The sequence below is a fragment of the Mercenaria mercenaria genome, chromosome 19 (genome assembly GCF_021730395.1).
Source record: "Mercenaria mercenaria strain notata chromosome 19, MADL_Memer_1, whole genome shotgun sequence".
NCBI classification, from domain to species: domain Eukaryota; kingdom Metazoa; phylum Mollusca; class Bivalvia; order Venerida; family Veneridae; genus Mercenaria; species Mercenaria mercenaria.
This window is the reverse complement of record NC_069379.1, coordinates 8,142,404-8,149,035: the sequence shown is the minus strand read 5'-3', so window position 1 is coordinate 8,149,035 and position 6,632 is coordinate 8,142,404. Positions and strand designations below refer to the sequence as shown.

At 32.8% G+C, this 6,632-nt stretch overlaps 1 pseudogene; it reads right to left on the bottom strand.

Moving 5' to 3' along the window:
- Nucleotides 1-434: 434 nt before the first annotated feature.
- LOC128551138 (toll-like receptor 4) lies at nt 435-5,635 on the bottom strand (annotated as a pseudogene).
- Between the last annotated feature and the right edge of the window lie 997 nt (nt 5,636-6,632).

Here is a 6,632-nt window from a genome sequence, read left to right as displayed (position 1 = left end):
TTTTAAGATCGTAATGACAAGATTCACCTGTTCAGATAGCTTGTGTAATGTTAATCCATTATTATTTCTATCGACTTTTTACTGATCCCTCTGTAGTTGAAGATTCCATCACGTAGCCCTAATGTTGAATGTACTCTAAAAATTCAGTTCGGAAACAACAAAGTAATTGACCTAGTTACATTACGTGAATCGAGTCAAATCATTAAAGATGAGTGGTTTGAAAACTTTTAACTGATAAGTGGTTTATATACATAATTAAAGAGTTGAAAAAGCACTATTGTTATAACTGCGCATGAACTTATAAAGTTAGAGGTAATCAAAAACAATAAGTTCATAAAAACCTTATTTTATTTATTTGTAATTGATATTCATACATTATAAGAGAAAACAACTAAAATTTGATTTAACAAGAAATTGATTTATTATATGCTCATAGAAAAAAACGTGTGGTACCCACAACATCAACAAAGCCATTACGAGCCTTTAACTGCAAGTTACATTTTATGTACTTAAAACATTGGACAAATACAGTGATAACTTTGAAATCGTCTAGTCAGAAACCATTTGATAGCCCTTTTTCATTATAAATGCACAGAATTATTTATTCTGGTAACCTATGATCTATATTATTCTAAAACAAATATGGCCACCAGGCGGTTGAATGTTTCTTTTATGACTGTCCTTAAATATAAAACATCGAAAATTCTTGATCTGCAGGTCCGCTTCGAATGTCAATTGGCAGAGGGGTGGGGGAGGGTATTACATGATTTCTTGCTAAAATTATTCAGCTTAGTACGATTTGTAAGAAAAATTGGCAGCCAGGCTATTGGCTTTTTGCCTCTACTGTCATAGAAACTGTTACAGTATACTCTTGTAACAGTGTGCTGGACAGATTTCAACATACTTGCAAAACCATAACAATCCTTCATTGTTGCAATTTTTAAATCAATAAAACATTAAAAGCCATGCATTTTGACAAAAACTTGGTCTACTATTTCGACAATTCAAAAAAAAAAAAAAAAGAAAAAAAAAAAAAAAAAAAAGAAAAAACAACACGCTTGCATGATTTTATAATGACTTTACATAATTGTATCTTAAGTATTCTTCTACCTCAATAGTAAACGCTATGTTGATTTATTACCAAAATATATCAGAAAAGTAAACGGCATTACCACTAGAAGTCACTGTGAGTTTTCATAAGTTTTTAAAAGGCTGAGCTATAAATTTTAACCTAATTAGCCCGTTTGAGGTTGGTTATGCTAAACTATTATAAAAGCGAACAGTACCTGGCAATATCTTTTTCCGCATTTGAACGTATTGTTATAAATGTTAAAAGATACTTCGTATGTTTAACGTTAAAATGATATTTTGCCTAAACTGACATCTCCATACTAAAGGTATTACAACTGTTAATACGGAACTTAATCATCTCGGTAAGAAGCAGAATAATAGCAAACTTTTATTGAGTCTGTTTACTTAATATAAACCAGGACTGAACGCACTTTGACATAATTCAACTAAACATGCAACATTAATGTTATCAAAAGATGTAAAATTGATACAAAAATTTCTGTTTATTTAATCATTTATTACAATCCAGTTAAGACTTCACGATCAAATATTGGGGATTCTGTTTTTCCTTTTTCTCATGACTCTGTGATTGCGTGGTAATTGTAGTACTTAAGAAGTTCATGACAAGGAAGTGATTATATTACATTCAACGTATACGATGACTATTCATATGATTTTATACAAGTGTTTCGAGAGTACCGGAAGTGTTTGCTTCATATATTTAGAAAAATTACTACTTCTGCAACACGAAGCGGATGAAATGTTATCTAACTACATCCTAACAGTTTTATTGTTTTACTTCATTACCACAATGGTCATTAGAGAAATGTATACTGAAACTCAATCTGACTAAAGTACATATCCTATTACGTTACGCATAGGATCTGACAACGAGTTATTGGTAGCCTCGTTCTGACGACCCTTCCGCTAGCCAATCAAAACCTAACTTACAAAATTCTGCAAGCTTTAAAAGGCCTTGACTTTTGATATCTACAATTTTTATGTCGAAAGATGTCGGATAGCCGGTTAGCTCAATTAGTCGGGCACTTGCTCTGTAAGCGAGAAGTCCCAGGTTCGAGCCCTTGATCGACTGCAAATTTTTCTTACTCTTTGACATTCGAACAAGTTGTCTGATTGAAATAAAAACACATTTGCGAAAATAAAAATAGCAATACTGGAAGTCCAAAATATACAGAAGACGAATGTGAATGGGTCGTCCTCAGATCTTCGTTCAGAAGATCAAGTACTTTAGTCAGATTGACTGAAACTAGTCGTACTATTTTGTTTAACAATTACTGTGCGTTTAATTGTATATAAAGCACCGCCACATAATAACAATATGAAACTAAAGTTCTTTTTTTTCTATTTAAGAAAGTCAACAGCACCAGATCTTGGCTGCTTATAAATCGTGTAAATATTTACACAACTAGGCGTAATTAATGTTCTCTGAAAGCCGATGCTTTCAACATGATTATAGTCGGTTGTATACAAAAATGTATATTTAATCAAATTTAAATTCTAATCGTTCACAAAGTTAACTTATTTGATCTGCTTTTAAATAATTCCGCCGCTGCAAACAGCTTGTATGCTGTCATGTTGGGTTTAATTATTCGTTAAAGCGTCCTTCATATTCTCCCAAAAAAGCAGTTCCCCTTCTTTGTCAGTTGTATACTCTATGTATGTATTTGATTTTATCCAATCTAACATCTCTGTGGTCATGAGTTTGGTCGGAACGTCTTCAAACATTATAATAAGAAGACAATTAGCTCCATCTCGCGAATAGATGCTTTCCATTCTCGCCATATTGAATTCGTAAAGGCACCGCTTGCTTTTCAAGAAGTTTTGCGAAAGAACGAAGACAGTTTTTCTGCTGTTTCTTATAGCATCTATAACATTGTCGGCAATGTTGTTTCCGGGTATAAAGTCTCTATCGTGAATGCACAACTGTTTCCCGTGTCTTTCCAGGTTCGGGATTATCTTGTCTAGGATGAAACGCAAATCTTCATTTGCATATGATATGAAAGCGTCATATATAAAATTTTCCTCTTCTTTCGGATGATTATATATGTTTTTATAGCCAAAATGCCTAATTTTAGTTATCCTCATCATGTATCTTAGTTTCCATCGATTTTTATAGATAAAACCACCAGTAACAATTGCAAGAAATAAGGTAATTGCAATGGAATTTATAACTATTAAACCTAAGTACGAGTGGCATTCCTTCTCAATATTATTTACAAATTTTAGAAAATCATTCACTGACAGTTTTGCACCTCTTTTGTCGTGAAATATATACTCATTGAAATGAAGCATATTATTTTTGTGTTCAACCATCCATTTCAAATATTCTTTTTCTTTACATGTGCTTGTAATAACATTATTTCTAAGATCAATTGTGAATTGTTTTCCCAATCGCTTTGCAATAACTTCCAGCTTCTTTGTGAGCATGGTAGGGAGAGTGTGGAAAAAATTTAATTTCAAATTTAAATGTAGCAGACTGTGCAATGTATTCGTCTCTATAGTCCAAGTTTCAATGTTATTCACACTCAGATCTAGTGTCTCTAGCTTTGACATTTTTGCAAATACTTTTGGCTGAAGGGAAGAAATGATATTTGATGATAAGTTTAAAACTTTAAGATTTACTAGTTTATCAAACACTACAGATCCATATTTCTTATCTGAAAGCACTAAACCGATGAAATTTTCTTGCAGTTGCAGATTCTCAACGCTTGAGAAGTTATCGAAGAATTTTGATTCAATATGTCAATAATAATTTCGTGATAAATTCAAATATTTCAAATTTGGAAAGGGACCAATGGATCCTATCCAAGAATACAAAATGTTTCCAGAAACGTCTAGGTATTCCATAAAGTCTAGGGGTGGAAAAACTCGAAATTGTGTCAGTCTATATCTCATATCTGACTGAGAAAATTCAAGTCTTTTTAATTTCCTTGGGAACATTGGCCAATTCTTATATATATTAATTTTGTCGTCTTTAAAATAAGGACATCTGTTATTCAACCTGCTTATATTTTTCAAGAATTCATTTTGCATATATGGACAATAAGAAGTGTTTCTACTTTTCTCGTTGTATGTATCAAAAGGCTCATTTTGAAATAGAAATGGGTTGTGTGCTGTATTTTGTTTATTTGCGTAAATTTCTTTTACATTCTCTATACATCCCAATTGCAGTAAATAAGGTCCAAACGTAAATGTGTTGTCCTCCACTCGCATTATTTTAACAGTGTGAGGCAATAACATCAGTGCGTTTGTTTCAAAAGATTGAAGGCGGTTACTGTTGAAGACAATTTCAGTCAAAGATGTATTCCAAACGTAACATACATCCTGCATTCTGATTTGGGTGCCTAAGCCGAAAGTACTATGCACTTGAGAATAATTAACACAAGAGATATTGGTAAATTGTAGGCTGTATGTTATGTTTTTTAACACACGAAATCCAAGGCGAAAATTCTGAGACAAGTCTAATATTTCTAAGTGTCGCATATTGTTAAATGCACCGGCATCAATGTTTTCTATATGACAAGAAGACATATTCAAATTTTTTACATAAGGAAGGTTTTCCAGTGTCGAATTTGTTATTTGTTTAATATTACATTTTCCATTTAACCCAGATAGTGCTACAGTTTGCAACATTGAGAGCCAACGATAACTCACGGGAAATGTTTTGTCCCTGATCCCATCCATATATAGCCTTTCAAGGTTAATGAGATATGATAAATCTGGGTATGATAAATTGCCATTGATGTTTACTTTCAAATTCCCATTCAACATCAGCGTCTTGACTGTTGACGGAAATGTAAGGTTTTGCCGAACGCTTTCATCATAGACAGCCAAACTGTTGTTGCTAATATCGAGTAAAGTGATACGATCAAGACTGGCAAATGCACCTTTCTCTATAACGCTGATTTTATTTCCTCTAAAGTACATCTCGTACAGCTTATCACATCCCTTTATGTCAAGTTTGTCTATGCTTTTGTAGCCGTTTTGTTCCATATGTAGATACGAAATATTCTTATATGTCATGTTGCTTATAAATTCACAAATTTTCCATATTGGAAGCATTGTTCCGGAGCAATCCATCTTGTTATAAAGATCACAGGAGCATGCTCTATTAGGCCCACAAGATAACGTATTTGATCCAGTCACAGATACGATCAAAGTGAAAATTATTGGTCTGATATTCATTCTTTCTGCAGTTATTGTGTGTTTAACCTTACATTCAATATGTGTTCATATCCTACAGAAATGTACACAATAGGAATATAATCCGGACACTCTCAAACTAAGTGGTTAATATTGTCACAACAGAAACAAACTACTACTCCAAACAGTTCCTCTTGCTATACTACCAAACGAGTAAACATCTATGTGAGTGTAATTGTTCTTCATATAATTAGAATTATTAAGCACAGCATCATTTAATATGAACATAAATAACTTCCTTTAAGTATTGTTTCTTCAACTGTTAATCATTTTCTGCAAATGAAAACGTCAGTCACAGATATATATTAAGCATAAATACATGCAAAGGTTCATGTTACAATGATTACACACATAGCTTTCTTCACTTCTTATTCATATACATTTGTTGTAGAGGGAAGTTTAAGTTAATTACATTCGATGACAGCTTCCGGGGCGGCTGACCTGTCAGCTGTTTGGATAATGTCGTTTAAGTTTGTACTTTAAAGTTTTTGTACTTTCTAATTTCTGTAAGGGCATGAAACGATAATGATAATATATATTAAACCACTTTTCAGTAGAAATTAATACTCATAAATGATTATGTATCAAATTTGCTTGTTTTTAGTTATTGATATAATAATCACACATGAAATGCAAGGGTAAAAATAAGATTTACTCATCGAACTTTTGATTTTCTAAACTTCGCAGGAAGAACTTTATTGTCGGCTCGTCAAATAAAATACAGAAATACTTTTCTTCCATGTTTTCTAGGGTTTTAAAACACACCGCATGAATGGGAATTTTTTTTTTTTGTTTGCCTACCTTCCAGCTTTCTCCCTGTGTGGAGGCCATCAGACTGGCTTACAAACTTCAGTGATTATGGACATTAAATAGGATAACCACCATAATCATAAACAGGAAGTAAAATGGACAGCTTATGACCTTAACTATGGCGGAAAGTAAACACAAACATCAAAATATTTATTTCTTTTTTATAGAAGTGTATGTATGAGGAATTGTTCATATATACCTCTCGACCTTAGGAGTCTAACTAAACTGATTTGATTTATCCCAAATACAGAGCTAATACAGCCAAAACACGTGTACATCGTATATTATTGTTTCGACTGGAAAAATACTTAGATGATAGAACTAAACTGATGTAGAACTGGCTAGTATTTGATGTATGCAAACACACATTTCTCAAAATGTGAATGTACATATACATATGCCATTTATAGTCGAATTCACACAAACTTCCGAGCACAAAGTTCTCACTCTCACACGGTGCGTCGCTCCATGTGTAAGTCGTGTTATCTTGCCGTTGATACAACATAATGCAGTACTCCACGTTACCT